Raw genomic sequence first — 23687 nt, 5'->3', positions numbered from 1 at the left:
GATTCTAGAAACGACCATCTAGTAATTCAATCCCTGTTAATATAGTGGAACAAATATTAAGAGGAAAAAAATACTATCTAGGATAATGGAATTATGAGCAATAAGCATTATGGGTTTTAAAAGAACAAATCATGCCAGACAAAGTTGATTGCTTTTTTGATTAGTAGACTAAGGGAATAGAGTAGATGTAATATATCTTGATTTCAGCAAAAGGTTTGATAGTGTCTCACGAAATTTTACTCAGGAAATTAATTGAAAATGGCCTAGAGATGAGCACTGTTGTGTGAACTTCGGCACGGTGGCAGGACAGCAGAAGGGAATGAGAAACACCCATGCATCAGAGTGAGGAGACGTGGGGCAGGGAATTTCAGGTCAGGGGTTAGTTCTATTTAATTATTTCATTACTTCTCAGGAAGAAGAGGAGGCTGCTCTTATGTGAGTGAAATTCATAGTATATCTTATCCATGTGCTTTAATGAAAAAAAAAAAAGTCATTTGATAGCTAGCAAGTCTACACAGGTTCCAATCCCAGGCTTAGCCTCACTGTGAGTTCCAGGGGAAGCCCTGTTGATGCAGACAATATCAAGTAGGCCAAGAATTAACTTCAACTCTAATTCTGAATGATGAGGTGGGTGTAATGTTCTTAGCCAAGAGCTCTGCCTATTCTTGTCACCATGCCCTTGTCACTGTGCCCTGTCCTGCATAGGCCCCCTTTCAACCTCAACACCTGGGAGCCCACCAAACACTCAGAGCCTAGCACTTAATGCTATAATAAGTTATTTAGTACCTACTATGTTCCAGGCCATGGTAGGCATAAGGATAAAGGATGCCATAAATATATAAGACATAAGGATAGTTCATGGTTTGGAGTAGGTAACAGACACATTAAACTTGCAGTCATAATTGCTGTAATCAAGTTTAAACAATGCTCTATGAAAAAAATACAGTAGGCTCAGAGTAACATCAAATAGGGAAAAGCAGGAGGTTAGGAGGGTCAGGGGTTGTGGAAGCCAGCCTCAAAGAGGAGCGGAGGCCAGGTGTGGTGGTTCACGCCTGTAATCCCAACACTTTGGGAGGCTGAGGTGGGCAGATACCAAGCGTAATGTCACATGCCTGTAGTACCAGCTACTTGGGGGATGGAGGCAAGAGGATCTCTTGAACCCAGGAGGTCGAGGCTGCAGTGAGCTATGATGGTGCCACTGCACTCCAGTCTGGGTAGCACAGTGAGACCAAGTCTCAAAAAAAAAAGGGGGGGGGGGTATATTTTACCAGGTTCTCAATGGAAGGCTAGATTTTTATACAGGATGGGAAAGGAAAGGGCAATGTAGCCAGAGGATAGAGACTGGTAGGCAGCCTTGGACAAGTTCTGAGCCTCTGTAAGTGATCTGGAAGATGATTATAATAATCATATCAGCCCTAAGTTGTTGTGAGGATGAAGTGAAAGGTTGTCCATATAGAACATAGCACCATGCTGAGCAGAGTAAAGGCTCAATAGTTGGAAGCCATTGTGCTGTCACCACTGATGGTGGGACCTGGGGCAAGGTAGCGGGGAGCTGGGGTGCAGCCTGAGGATGGAAAGATAGGTTTAGATCCAGCTTGTGAATAGGACTGTAAAAGTCAGACTTTACTGGGCAGACAATAGAAGGACATAAATAGGGGGGTAACTTGACCAGCCCCTCTTTTGCCAAGATTGCTCTGATAGTGATGGAGGAAGAGTATGAGGAAGGGGTAGCCACAAGAAGACCAGGTAAGGGCCTACTCAAGTGACAGATAAAGACCCAAACCTACTTCCAAATGGAAGTGGGAGTAGAGAAAAGGCTGTGAGTCCGAGGTCTGTTTTGGTAGCTAAAGAAAAGAGAACCAGTATTAACTTAATTGTATAGTTTGAACAACTGGATATTTAGTAATGTCATTATTTTAAAAATGGAGCTCAGAAACAACAGATTTCAAGTTTGGTTTTTCATAATCCCGTGAAAAGTTTCTTAAGCAGACTTATGCAAATCAAGCCTCTGAACCATGGTTGGAATGCCATTTTCATCATTGCCACCTTTGTTGTAGAAGTGAGATCTTAGTGGGCTAACACTGAGATCATCTCTCCTGGCTCTCAGAGACATTGGCAATTAGAGCAGATCTGTTTGTAGGAGAAATGTTTCAGAAGGTTTTACCTGGGAAGAACTGGGAAAGCTGTACTAATCAGAAAGAGGTAAATGCGGAACCCAGAAACGAAGGGGGATCCTAGAGGTAGTACCTTCCCTCTTTTTCCCCTCTCCTTGTGTTGTTTCAACAAAACAAGGAAAGGTTTTTCTAAGTCCTTTTCAGGGTGGTGTCATCATGGAGCAAAATGTTTCTTTGTTTTGCTGCTTGACATATAGAAAAACACTAGAGAGAAGCATTATACACATACCGACCTTAAACATAATATGTTACAGGCTAGACCTATTAGTTATGATTTTCCTGCATTGTTACATGGAACAAAATTTAAACTTTCACAACTACTGATACCCACAGTTAGATTTTGTCCTATCTTTTATTTTAAACATTGAACAAAGGAGAATGAAAACTAGTTGAAAATATTGCCTGATTCATTGTCTGTTATGAGAAGATACTCAAATATGTCTTAGACACACAATACAACTGGAAGTCACCCAAAATACAGTCCGGTTCTCTTGAAATGATCCCCATGAGATTAAACTCTATAGAGGGAAATTGCTTCAGGATCTCACCAATACCATCATTGCTTGTACTCTTTCTTGGGTAAAAGTTGGTGAAGGAATCGGGGAGGGAGAGAAGGAGGAGGATGGGAAGGAGGAAGGCAGGGAGAGAAATCATTCTGGACCAATAATTTTCTTTCAATCTCTTCCTGTAAAACTTTGACTGATTATGTTTACTTTGACTCACCTGAAGTGATTAATAAGAGTGTGGCTCCATGAAAGAATTTTGGGTCTGTGTAATCAAGACATTTTTACTTAAACTTTTTTCAATGTCCCTAAGACATAATTACTAGGTCATTTTGAAATCATGTTTTATGGTTGCTCAGGAAGATGAATATGAGGAGTTTCAATGGGGAAATTAGGCCTGCAGTTTAGTCTGCTCTGATTTATGAATTGCCCTTTAAGGAAATACAGTGGTAGTTGAACATAGGCTTATGGGAAGACAGTGTTGTTTAGGAAGTGTGTTCAGTGGAAGGAGTATTAGCCTAATAGTCAAACTTAGCTATGAGTCAATGTGTGACTTAGTCTAATTTATTGTCAATCATCAACCAGCTCTTGAGTACCTACTATCCACTGGACATTCTTCTAGGCCTGGAGAGCAATACATAGCAGTGAAAGATATGGTACTTATTCTAAGGAGCTCATGTTTTTATCAAAAATATAAAACACAAACATGTAGCAAGGGTTAAACATGATATTATAAAAGTAGGCACACAAATTTCTCTTGGGAGGAAGCTGTCTTTATTTGGAAAAAATACCTTCATATGAAGGTCACAGATGTCCATATTTATGCACGAAAACAATGAGAGGACATTTCTGGAAAGAAGAGAAGGAAAAGATAGGACCAGTGAAGTCAACTTTGACAGTTTCTTACTAGAGGGTGGTTGTAACTATAGGAACTGGCATAAACATAAGGAGCCAGCACATCTAATGATCACCTTGAGGTTGTTTATATTCTTTTATGTATCAAAAGATACTGATGGGCCGGGCGCAGTGGCTCACGTCTGTAATCTTAGCACTTTGGGAGGCCAAGGTGGACAGATTACTTGAGCTCAGGAGTTCAAAACCAGCCTGGGAAACATGGTGAAACTCTGTCTCTACTAAAAATACAAACAAATTAGCTGGGCATGGTGGTGTGCGCCTGTAGTACCAGCTACTTGGGAGGATGAGGTAGGAGAATTGCTTGAACCTGGGAGGTAGGGATTGCAGTGAGCCGAGATGACACCACTGCACTGCCTTCCAGTGACAGAGCAAGATTCCATCTCAAAAAAACAAAAACAAAAACAAAAAAAAACAGATATTCATAAAAGACACAGTATGATACTCCGTAAACATATGAGAGTTCAACAGATAGGGCATTTCTTCCATTGGCCTCTGTTGGGTCTCAGTTTTCTGCTATGTGGGCTGTAAATGACACAGACTGGCCATTTCAGTGTGTAAGTGGAGGCTAGAGTGGACACGAGGACCAGAGAGTCAGACTGCTCGAGTACAAATCTTGGCTCCATATTTATTCACTGTATGATCTTCAGAAAGTGACTTTATCTCTCACTTGTGCCATGCAAATAGAGTCCTGCCTTATAGGATTTTTATGAGAATGATGTGATTAATATATGACAGGTCACAGAACATCGCCTGTTAAGACCTAAACAATCATGTTATTTTTCTTGTTAAAATTCAAAATGATTCCACACCTATGTGTCCTCTCAACATTGACATAAACTATTCTTATTCGAATCATAGAAGTGGAAATATTTCTTCATTCAGTGAAAACGCAATGAGCCAGATAGGGTGGTGAGTCCTGGGGTTGACAATCACAGCATCAGTGCAAAATGGCAGTGCCTCTCCCATCTAATCTTCTGGCTCATTAGAGAGCCCCTAACTAGGTAGAGAGAAGAAGCAAGAGGGTTAGCATGATGCACTGGAGAGAGTGAAGTTAGACCCATCTGACTGTGCTTCCTATAGCTGTATGACTTCCACTGAGATGCTTAATTTCTGTGAATCTTGGCTTTATCACCTATCAAATAAGAATAATAATACCTTGTTTTAGGACTGTGATGAGATTTAAATGAGTCAACATAAATAAAATCCCTAGAAGAATGCATAACACTCAATAAATGTCATTGTCTTCAGTCTCTTTCCGTAACTATGTGGCAAGAAGCCAGAGAGAAGCAGAGTAAGTGCTTTTGACTGCCCAGGAAGATGTCCAGTGTGAGCACTTCGTGGAAGAAGTCAACCAAATGAGAAGTTGAGGGAGCACCACGGTTTCCATGAGGGCATTGTGTGGTCTTCTTCTTCTATGCCTTCACAGCTGATGCAGTACCTCAAGGTAGAATTGGGGAGGGTCGTTTAATCACATTCAGGAAGAGACATAAGTTATGAAAACGCAAGGAAACTGAGAAGACCCCAAAGGAAAAAAAGCTGTGAGGTTTGGAACAGCTGTACACACTTCAGCCTTCCATGGCCCCCTGCCTGTCTGCTTGCCTCTACCCGCTCTTCTGACCACACCTTGTTCCCCCTTTCTCCCCTCTCCCTGGGCCCTTTCTCTCCTCTTTTCCTCTCCCCACCTCCTGGTTTCCCTCATCCCCTTTTCACCCTGACTTCCTTGTATGTATCTTTCCTTCTTTTCTTTCTCATCACACCCCATCTCTACCTCTCCCCTCTTTTAAAAAGAGAGAATTGTGTGAAGCATTGGCCTGGGAATTGATGGAGTTGAGTGACTGGCATCCAGGGGGTGGCCTTGTCCCTACAGGTAACTTCCTCAAGAGAGGCCTTGAGAGGGAGAGGCTGAACTTCAGCACGTTTGCCCACCTGTCTTGGCAACTCTTCTTGTTCCCAGTTCCCTCTGAACAAATTGGGCACAGGTCACTCAGGCTTTAAAATGTTATCTGGTTTGTGTTCACAGTCAGTCCACAGTACAGCTGTTACTGCATTTTCTGGACTAGGATTTAACCACATGACCAGTCAGGAAGCATGTCTGGGGGTGCAGAGCCTGACTGGGCCCTGGGTCCCAAAGGAACCATGCTGGACAGAGGAACCGTGGTAGACAGGGGGACCGTGGTGGACAGAAGGATCCTGCTGGACAGATTCTCGGTGCCCCTATTGTCCATAGCACATCCATGGCTTATTTGGAAAGGACAAGGCTTCCTCCCATAATTTTACACACTAAAGGACTATTTTATTTCATGTCCTGAAAGTGGGGTATCACTTTTTAAAAGATGGAGTCTAGCTAATAATATTTTAAAACTGGATATATAAGAAGGGGCATATTAGGGCAAGGTAAAGGGAGAAAGGACAGAGCTGGGGTGGGGGAAGAGATGAGAACAAAGGAGAAAGTTGAAAATAAAGTGCAGCAGACAAGAAGAGAAGGAGGCAGGGACAGAGGGTTCCTCTAAGAGATTGATGGTAATAAATCTCTTTTCTTTAAAAATTATCCAGTCTATAGTATTCTGTTATAACAATATAAGACAGAATAAGACAATCTGTTGTGTTGAAGTAGACCGTCGGAAATGCCTGGTCCCTGGGGACAGGTGTTGCAAATGTAAAGATGGGTTGGTTTATGTGGTAGACTGGTAGAACTGTTTGTTTGTTTGTTTGTTTAATAACTGGGGTCCAGCCCCAGCCCTGAGAGAATGGATGATTCACTTCACCTCCCCAGATGTCAGTCCCTGTTGTATAACGTAATGCTTAGAATGCCCGACCCTTCTTCAGGGGCTTCTCACAGACAGTGTGTGACCAGGTTTTGTGACCAGTTGAGAGTCTAGACCATGCTGTCACAATAAATAGCTCACCATGGAGACCCTATCCTATCTCCTTAGCCCACCTTCCCCAGGCAGAACAGCCCACTCCTGGGTGTAGTGATGTCAGTGGTACGCACTTGCCTTCCTGGAAACTCTCACCTACTGATTTACTGTGGAATCCTAAATACTGTCTATAAATGCAATGCTAATTTCATTAAATAGCATTGTTCCCAGTGAAACTGCAAATCTCCCTATCAGTCACTAATGCTTTTGTTTGAGTGGGTTTAGAGGATCCCTATCACTCCTTTTAACTACCTGCAGCAGGCTTGACAGTGAGTATTAGTTCTGGGAGAGGCAGGAGGAGACGAAACCCACAATTCTAGAGCACTGGCTAAGCATTAAATCTAGGACTTTAACATCATCATCCCTTTTTAAGGGGAGGGGAGGGAGGACAATTCTGAAAGCCCAGTGAGATACATGGGTTTGCTTGAGATAATGAGCTCTCTTCCAATTTAATTTTATCATTTTGCTGAAAACTTCATAATTTTGGATTAAATGCAAGTGATTTAAAAACCACAGCACCCAAATAGTAGCTTAAACTGGCTCAAAGAGGGAATTAAACTTATGGTTCCTGCTTCAGTGTAGTTTATGAGCCTCTTTATCTTGGTCTATTCTAGGGTGAGTATGTAATAAATATTATATATGTGTATTACATATTATGCAGCACACATAATTAAGAAAATTTGTATCACTTAATCCACCCTAGAAAGTAAATATACTAGCATTAATATGCATGCTAAATAAAATGGCACTCATCACACTTGCATATTACACATGTCTTTAAAAAACATGCTAGTATTTTCTGAAGCCAGGTCAACTCAGTGTGGGTGTTTTATTTGAGCACTTTTTCAGCCCTTGCTCTCCCATCTCTGAATAAGGGTTATACCTAGCCACTGCTATCTTTCTGGAAGTGTTGTTTGCTAGCATTTGGCAAATAGTTGACATGTCTCCAAGAAAAGATATATTTATTAACTCAAATTGCATAATGCTAGAAAGGATACCGAATGAACATCTTTCCATGCAGGCAGGTAGCTCAGGTGAGGTAAGAGAAGCCAGAGAGGTTCAGGCACCTTACCATGGCTCCAAGCTGGTCACTGAGAGAGGTGGCCCTAGAGCCTGGGCTAGGACTTCTGCAGGCTGATATAGTGCTCATTGTACCATATTGCACTGCTGTCATTTGAGTGCTACACAAAGGCAGAAAGAACCTCACTTTAAGCATTTTTATTTCCTTTGTTTCCCATAGAATTACAATCCTTTGGCCTTGCTTGAGTGGATAGTGGGGAGGAGAGGAGCGGATGAACACCAGAAGCTCACATTTTTTCAGCCTTGTAGTTAGCTCTCCTTTCTCCTCCCAGAACAGGACACATGCATGGCCTGCAGAGACACCCGCCATCCCTCCAGCTGTTCAGTTGAGTGAGACAGATGCTCAGTCCAGCAAGTGACCCAAAGTGACTGGCAAAAATTAATTAACTTGCTATGGAACTAATAATAAGCTGCTGGTTTGTTTTTTCTTTCCCTAACACCAGTTGCCAAAGAGTTTTTCATTAAGGGGCTGAATGCTTCCTTTGTAACCAGAATAACCTAATTAGTTACAGCCCCATCGTGGCTGGAGAGTCAGACAACAAATCATTGTCTGCTCTTGAGCCACTGTGACTTAACTTGTCATCTTTCATTGTCTTTCTCGGAGGAGTTTATCTCCACCCCAAACATTCTCCATCCCTTCTTTAAGGTCTCTTTCAGAAATGACTTTCAAGTGTATCTACCCACTGCGTTCTTCTTGACAGCAGAGCCATTTTGCGTTTGCTAATTCAGGCCTTTGTTGGAAAGAGAATAAACATGACCACTCTGTCCATATTCCTCAATTCCCTAGCTTCTTCACCCAGACACCTTTGGTTGGTGCTCTGCCATTTTAATTCATACTGCACGGTGATTTACAATGTGTACATTGGTTTTAGAGACATATCTTTAGTCTTAACAAGGACCCTTCTATGCTATCCCCATTTTACAGATGAGCTCATTGAGGCTCAGAGAAGTAGCATATTCAGAGTCAAGCTTCTACTGAAAGACACAACTGGTATTAAGATCAGGACTTCTGACTCTGAGTCAGGTGGTCTTTCTAATCCACCGCAGCTGCCTCTCAGTCCTTTCTTTTCCAATGCTATCTTTACAGTCCAGGTTTTGCTTCCCTTCTCACTCTTGTTCACCTTAGCCTTATTACTCCTTTAAGACTTTTGTGTCCAACTAATTAGCTTAAAGCCACCAAGAAGTGGGTGGCAGGGCAAGGGCACTGGATCACAAAAGATCCACCCATTGGTTCATCTTCCTTGCAACTTCACCAATCTTACTTTAAACTGGCAGCTTACCTTAACTGATGCCGTTGTCTATGTTAAATACTTTGCATGGGTGCTTTCTAGGAGGAAAAAGTGAAGAAGCAGAATAGGGAGACACCACACCCTTTATATAGGCAGGAAAAAAGGTTCTGAGGTTTGTTCTTTGAACAGTTTTTTTTCCCTGCAAAAAGGGATGGAGTAGTAGGATGGAGAATGAGGAGCAAGGATAAAGAAGTCTGTGATGGGAGCTTCAAACACGGTGTCTACCTCTCTGTGGAGTACATATGGTTTGATCCCTCCTTGCTCATTGGATTCTGAGTCTCTCCACAAAGAGTACAGTACCTGGCTTTAAGTTCTGGCTTTACCACTCACTTGCTGTTTGACTGTGAACAGGCCACCTAACTTCTTTGTGTTTCAGGTTCCTTGTGTGTAAAATGGAGACAATAGTAGTTTCAGTTTCATAGAGTTGTTATATCAAGTAAACTAATACATGTATGTCACATAGAAATGCCTGTGCATAGTAACTATTCGATGAATATGAGCTAGCACTATTACCTTAGCGAGGAATTGAGATATTAACATTTGCTTTCAATATGTTCCCCTGCATGTGGGAAGAAATGTGTATACATTAGTTGGCCAGGTTTAAATACATGCTTACAGTCTCTGTCATTAGTGTTCTGCAGGATAGAAATGTAAAATGCTTCGATTGGGATGGTTTAAAATTATTCATAGAATGTTAGAGTTAGGAGGGATCTTACTTATCATTTAGTCAATCCCTCTACCTTTCCAATAAGACCATGAAAGCTGGGCTTTATCATAGACTTTTGTCTTTAAGAACTTAGTATGTGTGTTGGGGGTGGAGTTAATGAAGTATTTAATGTAAAACTTTACATTTTTAAAATGCACCCTTTATAGTGTACAGTCCCATGAATTTTGATAAACACACACAGCCCTGCAATCAAGAGAAAAAATTTCCATCATCAAAAAAATTTTCTAGTGTCTCCTCTGTGTATTTAAATTTGTATATATACATATGCTTGTGACCCTCAGACAGAATGATATCTTCTTAGAGAAAGATGTTTATGGATATAAATATGGACACAGGCATTTAGTAGCACAGCAGCTCTACTCCTATGACCCAGTCTCCAGCTAGCATGACCATATGTCAATCAGCAGAGAAATGCATGAAGTATTAAGACACTTGATATTTGACCTGGATTCTTTCCAAGTTGCTTAAAAACAATCCTTCAGAAAAGAGAAATACATCTTTATACTTTATTTTCAATTTTCTTTCTATGAAGAGTATCTAGAACTTTTATAATTGTTCAAAGGCAATCCACATTTGTGAGCTGATATTTTTTAATGAGCCTGATCTCTGAAATGAGCTGAGACCTTACAGCTCCAAGGTGATGAGTGTTAGAGTCCAGAGATCATGGGCCTAAGCCCCAGAGGACTGCCTTCTTGCCCTGTGTGGTTATGAGTGAGCTTTTCCAGGCCTCCCTGGACTCAGCTCCGAATAATCTGAGGGAGGACTGAAAGCGTTCCTCACGGACTCTGTTGTTAGTGAAACCTCAGTGTTAGTGTGGGCCCCCCTAAGATACTATCTTCAGCATTCTTATACCCCCCAAAAATGGCTTGGAAAAGGTACCATAAAGAACTGGTATATTATTATTTACTATTTATTTGGACATCTTGACATCTTCCCCAAATGACAAAGCACAAAACCATTAATTAGGTTCACAACAGGTGTACTTCCTGTTTCTGTAGATCCTTAGTTTGTTAATGGCACCATACTCAGCCCCTACCGGCATTTTTGTAACACCCCAGTATTGCTAAGTTTCCATCTACAGGAACTTCCTGAGTCTAATCCAAAGAACCTTCTTAGACTTTGAAGGTTGATAAATCAGAGACAAACATGGCTTATTCTTGTTTTGCACTTTCCTATTAGAATTTTGGACATTTCTCTGATTTATATTCCTGGAAACCAGTATCTGGTCTTCAGCAGCTAAGATACTTTCAGCTTTTGAAGATGTCTTCAGTTGGTAGAACAAAAGAGCTTGTTTTCTTGGCCTACAGTAAGTGAACAATGACAGAAGCAGCCAGTTCATCATCTTTTCTTTATTAACAGATGTCAAAGTAATTGATGAGGGCTTTTTTTTTTTCAACCTTTAGTATATTTTTTAAATGGATTGATTCTGGGGCATTTCAGTTCATTTACCGACAGTGTCTTAAGGAGGGGAATGTGGCTATAATCAATTTTCATTATCATTGTGTAGCTAATAGGGCTAAAAATAAGAACTCTTAATTTGCTATGGCATGATTGATTACCCAAGAAGAACATGGAAATAACATCTTTTAATATGCCTGGAGAGTTACATTAAACCTCCAAAATTTCCATCTTCAAAACATATCACTTCCTATAATTTTCTATCCACTAATAAAATAACTCAGGACTCATGACATCACTTTTCTCTGGGTCCTAACCTCAAAGGGTGATCTCCAGTTGTGATTTTCATATGCAGTGTTCCCCTACCCACAAACTGTATGACCCAAGCTTCCTTTTTCATGGATTCTTTCCATCATCGTTTCTCTCTAAATAATTACTGGAAGCCGTGCTAGACCTGGAAGACCCAGAGCAGCTTCCTGGAGCATTGACTGTTTGTATAACTCCCCCTAGAACAAAAGTAGGTCATCTGGAGCATGACAGCCATCACGGAGTCTCCGAGATGGTGTGGTAAAGACAGAAAGCTGAAGATCATATAGCCTTACTATCACTGGACTGGGAATAAGGAGAACTTGAGTCCAGGTGCCAATTCTGCTTCATCATCTTGGCCAACTCTTTTAATCTTTTAGACCTCAGTTTTCTCATCTGAAAAGTGAATACTAAAGCCTATCCTATCTCACAGGGCTGTTGGACTATGCCAGTGATATAATGTATATAAATTGACTTGTTAACTACACAATGCTGTATATTATTATTATTGTTGTTATTATTGAAACAGAGTCTTGCTCTGTCACCCAGGCTGGAGTGCAGTGGTGCCGTCTCAGCTCACTGCAACCTCTCCTCCTGGGTTCAAATGATTCTCATGCCTCCTGAGTAGCTGGGATTACAGGCATGTGCCCTGCCCAGCTGATTTTTGTATTTTTAGTAGAGATCGGGTTTTGCCATGTTGGACAGGCTGGTCTTGAGCTACTGACCTCAAGTGATCCTCCTGACTTGGCCTCCCAAAGTGCTGGAATTATGGGCATGAGCCACCATGCCCAGCCCTGTATATGATTTTTACTACTTTTTCTCATCTTCTCTGTCTCCCTATTTTGAATCACCTGTTCCTCATACCTTGTATCTTCCAACATTCCTTTACCTTCTGATAAAACTTTAGCCACCCTTTGCTCCCTCCTGACATTTGTTGAGCATCCATCCATATCTAGTCCTTTGGGATATGTTGAGGCATTTAATCTTTACGATAATTTGGTAGAGTACTTATTGCCATGACTCTTTTACAGACAAAGAAACTAAGGTTCAAATTAAGTTAACTTAGGTAAGCAAGAGACAAAGTCATGATTTCAACTGAAGACAATCCGACTCTAGGTAACAGTTTCTCTGTGATGTGCTTCTCGAGTCTAATTCTTGGCCTGGTCAAATTAAAAGGCAAGATGTGATGCCCCTAAAGACAGGGCGAAGGGAGTAGGAGTTGGGGAAAGTCCCAAGTGAATGAACTGGTAGCTTTTACCCTCTTTAGCATCAATATTTCTTGTGGGTTTTAAACTATTCAGATGAGGTGGAAAAAACGCAAACAGCTCTCACGCCAAAAATCAACACAGATAGAAGATATCTGTGACCACATGTGTAGCGATTTTTCCCACAAACCAAGCAAGCAGGAAGTTCTGCAGCAAACACCAGCTGGGTATCCTCCAATTCAGTTCTATTCTGACACTATCTACCTGGAGACAGCGTCAGACTCCACTGGTTGAGGGATCAGTCCCCAAATTGCCACTGCTTCCTACCAGTCTTAAGTCCAAGCCTTAGGAACCTCTGCCTAACCAGCTTCAAGTTGGGGTTCTCACAATTCCCACTGTGGGTTTGATTAATTTGCTAGAGCAGCTCACAGAACTCAGAGAAACTTAGTTATGTTTACCGATTTATTATAAAGGGTATTACAAAGAATACAAATGACAAGATGTGTAGGGCAAGGTTGGGGAAGGGGTGTGGAGCTCCCATGCCCTCTCTGGGTGTGACACCTCCAGGAACCTCCAGTTGTTCAGCTACCCACAAGTTCTCTGAACCCTTTCCTTTGGAGTTTTTATGGAAACCTCGTTACCTAAGCATGATTGATTACATTATTGACCATTGGTGATCAACTTAACCTTCAGCCACTCTCTTTCCGTGAGGTTGGGGGATGGGACTGAAAGTCACAATCTTCTAATCCTGCTTTGGTCTTTCTAGTGACCAGACCCCATCTTGAAGCTACCTAGGGGCTGCCAGTCATCAGTCAATCATTAGCATACAAAAATGCATCGCTTTGGAATTTTTAAGGATTTTAGGAATTGAATGCCAATAAATGGGATCAAAAATGAAACATGTTTCACAATATCACACCAAGAAACTTTCATTATGGAAAAGGGTGGCTCTCAATGGATGCTTCACCATGCTTCCCTTTGAGTTTAAATCACATCATGCAAAAAGAACTTCTTACTCCTTCATTAACCAACCTCAATCATTTTTTATTTTACTATGGGCAGCAGACCCTAAGCCAGGGGTTCCCAATCTGAAGACTATAATGCCTGCAGAGTTATGATAAGGAATCCAGAAATTTATCAATGGACCAAAAAGATAAAATGGCTGACATCTCTAGGTGCTATTTTTTAAAAATGTATAGATGCGATAGTGAATAATAAAATACAAATTTGTTTAAGAGTGTCACTAAATTCACAGGACAGTAGAAGCTCTCTTAATTAACCTTCCCTTTACCAGCTCTCTGTATTAGCTTTCCCTCTGTAAAGTATCATTTTTTTAAAAATCCCCAGAACTGAGCAGAACACTCTGTAAAGTATCTTGATTGATGCCCATAGCATCCTGTACACTCAAGGCCTATAGGCTATTCCCTTCCATATCTGCATACTTCTGCTCACCAGTTAAGATGCTCTTCCCAAGATGCTATTGTGTTTGTTCTAAAAGATATTTATAGTAATTACAAGATTGAATTGCAATGCAAGGAGAGAGCTATTGTTTCTATGAAAACTCAGTTGAATGCTGCAGAAAGATTTAATAAAGGCGAGCCACTACAAAAGAAGTTGCTGCTGGATGAGGCAGGGCCCCTGAGAACGACTCTCAAGTTGTCACTGCACGACTCCAAGGGATACCCTGTGGCTGACGCCTCCTCAAGTTGTGTAGGGCATAACTGCAAAACAGCACACAGAAGCCTTTGAATTGGGTGACTCTCAGAGTTTGGAAAGAAATACATAAATATCTCTGAGATGCTATTGAAAATGATCCTCAAATCTTTTTAGGTTCTTATGCCCCATTACATAAACCCAAACTGAAAATTATAACCAATACATTAAAGGTGTGATGAATGTGAGAAGGATGATACACAGAAGACACTGACCTTGGACATGACCCTACATCAAGAGATTGATGTATGAATATATGTGTGTATGTGTGTTTTAGTTAGAATGCTTAAGGTATCATAATTTATGGTTCGCTTACTTACCTAGCTCTTTAAATTAACATTTGTATCACTAGTCCTTAGGGATTCCAGCCTTTGCTTGTTTTACACTTTCCCAACAAGCTTGAAGCACAGCCCCCACTATCATGTCAGGAAGAGTGGTCTGGATGTGAGAAGTTTTGAAGTTACAAAGGAGATCTTTTTGGTGGCACTCAGATAGCTCTTAACTGAGTACAGGGTTGAGTAATTCCATCATTGTCATAGAGGGGGTCGAGATTTCTGCAAACACCCATATCATTTTCTGTGCCTGCCACACACTCCCTGAACAGCCCACACCACTGTTGTTTCAAGAACTCCAAGTCACTGTGCGGCGACTAGCAGACTCTGCATTCTCCATAATTACACCCAATTTTCCAATTGAATTATCGCATGATTTAATTCGTTTGGTGCATCTGGAGAGCATCAGCATTGTGCAGCTGTTGCAGCTTCAAGAGCTAATTGTTGCCAAGCACATTAAAAGTAGCCCTATTGCAATGCTCTGGAGTCAGAGGGGAGGGGGCACAAACTTTCACTTGCCATTTTCCCTTTGGTTGAATCATCACCCAAAGAGCCTGAGGGGGTAGCAAACATTTAAGCTCTGTTGACACGGAGACCTCATCGGGTATGGTTACTGTCACTGGATGAAACTTCTTAAGTGAGTCAGACATATCCAGATACCAGAAAACAGAGAAACTTGAAAGCTCTGTTTGGCATGTCTTAGAGAATCATGCCAAATAAGATTAGGTTAGAAACTAAAGGCAGTGTTAAAGGAGAGACAGTGCTTCATCAAAAAGTACTAGGAAGTCGATTGTTAATGAAGCCCCAAGACATCTTAAGACCCCAAATCTTACTTCCAGTAATAAGCCACCTTAAAGAGAGTTACCCTTTTCCGTAATGAAAGTTTCTTGGTGTGATATTGTGAAATATGTTTAGTTTTTTTATCCCATTTCTTGGCATTCAAATCCTAAAATCCTTAGAAATTCCAAAATGATGCATTTTTGCATGCTGATGATTGACTGATGACTGGCAGCCCCTACGTCACTTCAGGATGGGGTCTGGTCACTCGAAAGACCAATGCAGGATTAGAAGATTGGGACTTTTATGCCTGATAACCTATCCATATGTTCAGTTCATCTTGATATGTTTCATTAGAACATCTATTTTGTATATAACCATTTGAAGGCTTGCTTCAGTGTAAAATACTCCCTAATATTCATCTTCAATCTCTTGTTACTTAGTATCTTAGAGTCAGGGGTCTGAAACTCTGGGAGGCATGGGTTGGACACTTGTCCTTCCTTCGTTGTGGTTCTAAGGATGTGGAGTTTGATTCCCAAAGGGTCTCTGTCCTCTGCATAGATTTTGGGGTCTACACATTTGCTGTCTTTCTTACGTGAAAGATAAAAATCATGAGTTCAGGTAGGGATATCATATCTGAGCTGAGGGCTAGCCAGGGAGGAAAGCAGACCATGGGGGGCTGAAGTAAGGGCTGGAGGGCAGAGGTGAGTCAACTGAGGGAGAGAATAGAGGGACCCCAAATGGAATATGAGGACAGAGTCCACAAGGCAGGAAGAGGTGAGAGCATGGGTGTGCACCATACTAACCACCGGGAGGTTAAGGAAGAGTCTGCATCCTGAACAGTGACATGTCCTAGCCTGCTCCTCTCTGAGAATTCAGAACAGTGTAGTTAGTCATATACCCCCCTACTAAGGAAAAAAAGGAAGTTATTCCTCAAGGAGACTGGCAAGCCCAAGAGAAAAAATTGTTATTGCCATGGGGAATCCTCCATTCAATGATTCAGTCCTGGCCCAATCACCCTCCTATGAAGTTTACAAGGCAACAGCCTTCATTCATGCACATAGAAATTCCAACTGGCTTTGAATTTTTCATAAAGAACAACCAAGGATCAACAGATATTTGATGGTAGCAGTTCTAATAGAAAGCACAGTGACTGAAACCAAAAAGCAAATTGAAGCAAAGGTCTGTGGTGAAGTGGGGTGAGGGTCTCAGAGTCAATACGGGGAGCAAGAATAAACATGAAACACACACACACACTCTGTCACACACACACACTTTCTCTCCCTCTCTCTCTCACACACACACATTGTAACCTCAGAAAGTGTCCAGCATAATTGAATCCCACACTATAAAAGGCATACACAATGCCATATAATTATAAAACTTTAGAGTACTAGAAAATAAAGATTGTATATCTTGCAAAGGAAAAAATATAGATCATATACAAATGATAGGGAATCAGAATAGCGTCTGTGTTAACATCTGCAATTTGGGGACCTAGAAGTCAGTTGATAAATGTGGTCAAATGTGAATGGAAAATAATTTCCAATTTAGAATTCCATACCCAGCCAAACTATCATTAAATGTGAAGTTAAAGATTTTTTTACACATGCAAACTCTCAAAATATGTGCTTGTTGTGCATCCTTTCTTAAAAAGTTACTGAAGGATATGCCACATCAAAATAAGAGAATAAAACAAAGAATAGGAAAACATGGGATCTAGAAGACAGAGAATCCATTTCAGAAGAGAGGAAAAGATAATTCCTAGCGTAATGACAAAAGAAAGTAGGGGAGTGAATTGAAAGTGTTACATGCTACCACATGAGTGAGGCTTGAAATAATGATGCTAAATGAAATTAGCAAGTCACAAAAGGACAAATACTGGATGATTCCACTTATATGAGGTACCTAGAGTAGTCAAATTCATAGAGACAGACAGTAAAATGGTGATTGCCAGAGACAAGGGCAATGAGGGAGTGGGGAGTGAACTGGTGTTTAATGAGCACAGAGTTTCAGGTTTAGAAAAGAGTTCTGAAGATGGGTGGTGGTGATGGTTGCACAGGACTGTGAATGTACTTAATACCACCAAGCTATACACTTTAAAATGAGTAAAATGGTACATTTTATGTTATGGATAGTTCATCACAACTTTTTAAAAAAGGAATTGAGAGTGTATGCTCTAGGAAGGGAGAATTAGGAGGGAGGGGCAGCTGTGTTTTGTTATAAGCCTAGAGTACTAATTGATTTTTCAAGTTATTTATGTGTAATATGTTAATAAAAATTTGAAAATGTTTAAACCTAAAACTAAATTAATTGGAGTGGGCATTCCAGGCTAAGGGAACTGCATGAGCAAAGTCAGTGAGGTGCGAAACAGCGTGCAGAGAACCTTAAGAATTTTCCTCTTCATGGAGAGGGTTGAACAAACTGGGTAAAGGAGCTGCAGCTTTATTCTCTAGGTGGTGTTTCCCTACAGTGTGGTGCACATTTACAGATGAACATGAAAACTTTGTCATCTGAATCCCTATATATTTAATTTTAATATTCTCTTCTATTCATAATGAATGACACATTGGGTTTTGGTTTATGATAGTGACAATAATGATTTAGATTCTCTAAATTTAAGTTTATAAATATGAGTTGGTTTTAAGAAAAACATTAGGTGAATAATAGTAAGAGAGGCATACGACTTTGGCAAAAAACAAAAAAAGAAAAGAAAAATTCGTGAACGTGGTGCATGGATTACTACAGTAGACAGAGCACTTCTCTGAGCAATAGGGGGCCCTTGCTGGTTTGTGTGAAAAGGGGCATTCAAGCCAGATGTATGGACTGGATTGATGAGGGTAATACGAACTTCATTCTACAGCTCCCTGAGTTCTGGAGGCTTCTTCACAGACTGCCTTGAGGTGGGGTGAAAGAAAGAGCTTCAAATAGAGATGCTCTGTTCTATATATGAGTCTACCTATAATTACAAAGGGGTGGCCACTAAAAATGAAAGATTACAGACCACTGAGATAGGTCATTCTGGTTAGGTGGGAATTAGGGGAGAAAGACTAAGAATGGGGAAACCAACAAGCTGATGCAAGTGACCTAACAGGAGACTACGTGGGCCTGGCCTAGGACAGTATGTAGGGAGAGGAAGAGACTGATTAGAGATGCAGAGCTCCTAACTGAACACCCAGAGTTCTACCTAGTGGCAGCTCATCTGAACTATAAGTATAGCACTTAAGGAGATATAAACAACTCTTAGAGAACAAGCCTTATGTGCCATAATACAGAAGTGATGGCAGAAGTCATATTGAATTTTCTAACGTAACTTCCATTACTAGGAGCAGTTGTATTCGAAACTGATTTTGCCAAGCCCAGAAGAATGTGAAACTGGAAGAAAAGCCATATATCATATTACAAGGAAACTAGACTTGGATTCATCCATTCATTCATCCATTCATTCACACCACAATTATTTGTTCAACACACATTGATTCAGTACAACAGTGCAAGGAACTGGTTTATACACAGAGACCCATCAGTGAGCACAACCTACATCAATCCCTGCCTTCTCGATGCGTATACACTCATAGGAAGAAACAGAAAAAATTAGTAAAATATACAATATGCTGAAAGTAAATAAGTGCTATAAAGGACAATAAAGCAAGGAAGGTAGGAGTGGTAGGGTGCAATTTTTGGAAGGGTGGTCAGGAAAGCTTTGTGTGAAAGAGACATTTGAACGAAGAATTGAAGGAGGTCAGATAATGAGCCACACAGCCATCTTGCAAGGGCCGACCAGGCAGAGGGAGTAGTGACCACAAGGGCCCTGAAGCAGGAGAATGCCTGGAATATTCAGGAATGGCAAGACGACCATGTGGCTGGAGCAGAGTAAGCCAGGAGGAGAGTGGCAGGAGATGAGGTCAGGGAGGCTTCGGGGCAGGCTATAGGGTCTTGGAAACATCATAAGGACTTTGGCTTATACTCTTAGAGAAATGGAAGGTTTTGGAGGGTTTGGAGCAAAGGGGCAACATGTTCTAATGCAAGTTTTAAAAGGACCCCTTTAGCTGTCAAGTTGAGACTATAGTGAAACAAGGGGCTGAAGCATGTAGATGTGTAGAAATATTTTCAAGAAACTCAGCAAGAAAAATATAACTTGTATCAGATGCTGGAAGGGCAGATGGTAAGGAGTGGTGTTTATGAGGCAGAGCCAATGGCTTGGGAGTAGAATGTGAGAGAAAGAGAGGAAACAAGAATTACTCCAATGGTTTTGGCCTGGGGGGATAAAGTTACAATTAATTGGGGTTAGAAATGACTACAGGTAGATCAAGTTTGTGTGAGTGACTCATGAATTTAGGTTCTAATGTGGGAAACTGGAATCATTCAATCCATAACAATGCCCAAGTGGAGATCTTAAGAAGGAAGAGAGATAAAGGGCCCTGGATATCACGGCTGTGGTCTTGGCTAAAGATACAAATCCAGGGTCTTCACTAGGGAGTTGTTCACTAGGGAGATGAGACTAAAGGAGATTTCCCAAGGGAATGAATGACTGTAGCTAACAAAGGGTAGAAGACCAAAGATTGGGCCCCATGGAACTCCAATTTTAGCATCTTGGGGAGATGAGGAGGAACCAGTAAATGTGATTAAAGAAAGGATGATGAGGTAGGAGGAAAACCAAGAGGCCTGTGTCCTGGAAGTCAAGTGAAGGAAGTGTGGATGTGGGAGTGACCAGCTGTGGGCAAACGCTGTCTATGGCCAAGGAAGAGCATCTGAGGGCTGAGGGTTGACCACTGGATGGAACAACACACTCCTTGATAGGAGCAGCAGTGGCACAGGATGGGGGGAAAAGCCTGGTTGGAGGAGGAATTGCTGGGCCCTGGTCCATTCCACCAAGTCACCATGCAACTTCTCTAGGGCCATTTTCCTCATTTGTAAAGTGAAAAAGCTCCTACTCGCTCTAAAATTCTCAGATTTTTGATGATTCTGATGGAGTGCGGTTTATTCTTTTCATGGAACTGGTACCATGAGAGTATTTGGGATCTGAGAAAAATGTGGGTGAAAACGCGGGACATTCCTCAAGCTGACCATTGGGTCTTATATGAAAGAAGCCAAGTTCATTTGTTGTTGAAAACAACTGACCACACACTTTCTGACTTTTCCCACAAGGAAAGACACCTCATTTATATTTGTATTTTTGTTTTTGTTTCGTGTGTAATATTGATCCTATTTAATTAAGATTTCCAGACTCTCGTTAAACAGAGTTTGTTTTGGTAATTTCCTGAAACTGAGCCTTACACTTTGATAACTCCACCTTTCTCATAGATGCACTTACCTGCTACCACCTGGTGGTAGCAAAAGTATTACAAAATAGAGGAAAGGAAGAAAAAGTAAAGGCTCTTATTTTTAGTTTACTACTCTCAAGGATTAGACCTGGGTCTTTCTGGGCAGTCTTGGCTTTGGGACATCTCCAAGGCCTCCAAGACTGGCACCTGGAGGACCCTATGGATAATTGATATTGGGTGCTTGGCCTGGAGTCCTTGCACCCAGAGCCAGTGAAATCTAAGCACACTGAATGTTTATGAGATATTCCTAGGGGAATGAACCAAGTAAGGCAGGATCATTATAATTAATTCTAATTTTCTGAAACTACTTGAAATTTCTATTTAAGGAATGATCCATGCATGAATTGTTTTTAAAACGTATCTTTTTGAATATGTACTTTTAGAAAACTGTTTCTAGTAAAGCCGGGCGCGGTGGCTCACGCCTGTAATCCCAGCACTTTGGGAGGCCGAGGTGGGCGGATCACGAGGTCAGGAGATCGAGACCATCCTGTCTAACATGGTGAAACCCCGTCTCTACTAAAAATACAAAAAATTAGCCAGGCGTGGTGGCGGGTGCCTGTAGTCCCAGCTACTCAGGAGGCTGAGGCAGGAGAATAACATGAACCCAGGAGGCGGAGCTGGCAGTGAGCTGAGATTGCGTCACTGCATTCCAGCCTGGGCGACAGAGCGAGACTCTGCCTCAAAAAAAAAAAAAAACGATTGAGCTTTTTGTTTTTTTAAGGTCTTCCATCTGTGTTGGAGACAAACTGAGTATATCTGGTTGCTAGGGGTATAAACTTCTCTAAATGATCAGCAAACATAATGGCTAGCAATTTGATTTCTACATGAATGGAGAAGTTGCTGCTTTCCCTGGAGAGTGGGAGAAAAAAACTTTAATTTGAAAAGATATATAGGATTTATTCTGCTCTTGCAAAGACACACCGACATGACTATAATCTCTCTGTGTTTCTGAAACCACAGGGAAAGCTAGAAGCAGCTCTAGGTGAAAAATACTGAAGGATAGCAGGAAACTACTAGATTTCGATTGTTACAGTACGCCCATTTCCTCCCCTCCCTTACCTGGTTGATCTGAGCCAGCTCAGGGAAGAAGGTCTAACTTATAAGACAGAGCCACAGTTATAAACGGTCTCCCCACTGTTCACCCGCTCCTAGCGCAGGTCCTCATTACCCTCCACCAAGACTTTTGCAATGCCCTTCCTCTGGGTTTTCAGTGTCCAGTTCTCTTAACCAGCATTTTCCCCCAAAAGCTCAGGCTTGGCCGTGTTACTCCTCTATTGAGAAAGTTATTGGTTGCTCCTATTGCTTTAGAATAAAGCTCAAATTTCATAGACTAAAATTTAAAACCCTCCACAATCTTTCCAACATATTTTTTGAATTACTTATCTTCATGCAGGGGCCACTCAAGTCAACTTCGTTATATTCAGATGTCCACACACTATATATGGTGACCACTTCGCCTTTGCAGATGCTATTCCCTTTCCTGGTGATATATCTTGCTTTCCAGTATCAGCCTGGAAACTTTAACACCTGCCTGTATCAGTTTAACTTTTCAATGCATATTTTAAACCCACCATGACCCCCAAGAAACCATTATTATTTTTCCCCAGCCAAAAAAATTATCTTCATTGGCTTTCCCCATACCATTTTATCTCTCTCTCTTTTAAATCTTCACTTCTCACTTTCTATTAGGTGTTATTAATATTCCTGAAGTTTAAATCTCTAATAAACTCTGAGCTCCCAGAGGAAAGAGGCAGGTTGGATTTAATCTCACATAGTATGATACTTTGGGGTACCAAACTAAGTAGGTGCTCAATAAATGTTGGTGGACTGAATGACTAAATGACAGTTACTGAAACAATTCCTGAAGACAGTAGGCAAACTGAGTTTAAATTCGAGTAGAGAGGTAAATATGGAAAGAGATTTGGGATTTATCCATGTAGTACTAATGGAAGAAATCATAACAGGTTTTTGTTGTTGTTGCTTATTTTGATTTCTCTGTTTTTCTTTTTTTAAAGAGGAGCCAAATAGGTGAGAGTCGAGTCTGAGACAGGAGAGAAACTACAGAACGCAGCTCAGGATGAGAAGGACCCAGTGAAAAAGGAAGCTGAAAGGGAGGAGGAGATTTAATACCCCTGAGAAGGAATTTATGCAGACCCAGATTTGAAGTCAGCCTCTGATTATCTACTATTTATATATTTTAAAGAAATATGCACAAAATTTTAGTGCTTCCTTTTTTGTTTGTCTCCAATATATGCATGAGCCAGCACAATTCAGGACTTGATTTACCTTTGCTGATTCGGCTTCTTTTCTCTGAGCTTATTTATGGCTGTGAGAGAGGCATTCTGTCCTTGCTGATAAAGGACAACGGAATTGCATTCGAAGCTCAGCCACTGAGTTGCTCTGCTTCTGCTGGAAAGTTGGTTTCTTCTCCAACTGCCAAGTTTTCCTGAACTGTAGGAAATAAGGTGCATATCTGAAAGGCAGAGTCCTAGACTAGAACTTCTCAAATTTTAATGTTCCTCCAAATCTTCCAGGATTCTTGTTGAAAGAGCAAATTCTGCTTCAGCAGGTCTGGGGTGGGGCTGAGATTCTATATGTCTAACAAGCTCCCAGGTGGACCACACTGCAAAGCAGTGTCCTAGACTTTTGAAGACAGAAGGAACTTGAGAGGTCATCCAAGCAAGTAGTTCAGAATACAAATTCTCAGACTCCACATACAGAGAATCACGGATGGAGCCCAAACAGGTAAATTTTTGATAAACTTCCTAGCTCATTCTTATGTATACCTGGGTTTGGAAACCACAGATTAGTCTGATTCCCCATTATGGATAGCAAAACTGAGGCTCAGAGACTTCTTGAATTCCATGAAGAAAAGTTTCTGTTTATATGAAAGGGGCTTTCCTAAAAGGATAACCCTTATATATTTTGCTGCCCTAAGCGAAGGTTCCCCTTTAAAGCCACAGAAGTAACTGGATCCTGTATATAATTCATTTCTTAAGAGCTACTAGCAGAGAATAGCAATTTTT

At 41.1% G+C, this 23687-nt stretch overlaps 1 protein-coding gene and 1 long non-coding RNA gene across 2 annotated transcripts in view; both read left to right on the top strand.

Annotated features, from left to right (window-relative positions):
* The window catches only part of ALK (ALK receptor tyrosine kinase), a 540180-nt gene that overhangs the window by 49712 nt on the left and 466781 nt on the right, over positions 1-23687 (top strand). The window lies entirely within an intron of this gene.
* LOC108532755 (uncharacterized) lies at positions 1564-22820 on the top strand. Its single transcript, XR_001886542.1, has 3 exons — positions 1564-1746; positions 4841-5036; positions 22677-22820. It is a non-coding gene; the product is annotated as an uncharacterized LOC108532755 (long non-coding RNA).

The sequence above is a fragment of the Rhinopithecus bieti genome, unplaced genomic scaffold (genome assembly GCF_001698545.2).
Source record: "Rhinopithecus bieti isolate Rb0 unplaced genomic scaffold, ASM169854v2 scaffold_7681, whole genome shotgun sequence".
Lineage (NCBI taxonomy): Eukaryota > Metazoa > Chordata > Mammalia > Primates > Cercopithecidae > Rhinopithecus > Rhinopithecus bieti.
Note: the sequence above shows the minus strand (reverse complement) of the source record. Positions and strands in the feature narration are given on the sequence as shown.